The sequence below is a fragment of the Calidris pugnax genome, unplaced genomic scaffold, assembly GCF_001431845.1.
Source record: "Calidris pugnax isolate Ruff unplaced genomic scaffold, ASM143184v1 scaffold24, whole genome shotgun sequence".
Taxonomy (NCBI): Eukaryota; Metazoa; Chordata; class Aves; order Charadriiformes; family Scolopacidae; genus Calidris; species Calidris pugnax.
Window position 1 is genome coordinate 15,263,051 of NW_015090922.1, and position 469 is coordinate 15,263,519.

Below are 469 nucleotides of genomic sequence, written 5' to 3' on the forward strand. Positions count from 1 at the left end.
TATCTGAAGGGTGCCTATAGAAGAGCTGGGGAGGGACTCTTTGTCAGGAAGGGTAATGATAGGACAAGGGGAAACGGTTTTAAATTGGAAGAAAAAAGATTCAGATTAGATCTCAGGAAGAAATTTTTTACTATGAGGGTGGTGAGACACTGGAACAGGTTGCCCAGAGAAGCTGTGGATGCCTCATCCCTGGAAGTGTTCAAGGCCAGGCTGGATGGGGCCTTGAGCAACCTGGTCTGGTGGGAGGTGTCCCTGCCCATGGCAGGGGGGTTGGAACTCGATGATCTTTGAGGTCCCTTCCAACCCAAACCATTCTATGATTCTATGAGAACGGATTGGTGATTTACAGCTTTTCTCCAGAGCTAAGCGGCCGGCATGGCCTCCAGTTCAGAGGCGGGAAGGTAGAGCCCAGCAGTGGCTCCCTACGGGGTGTCCCAAGCCTCCAGGAGCCTGTCCCGTTGAGGCTGAG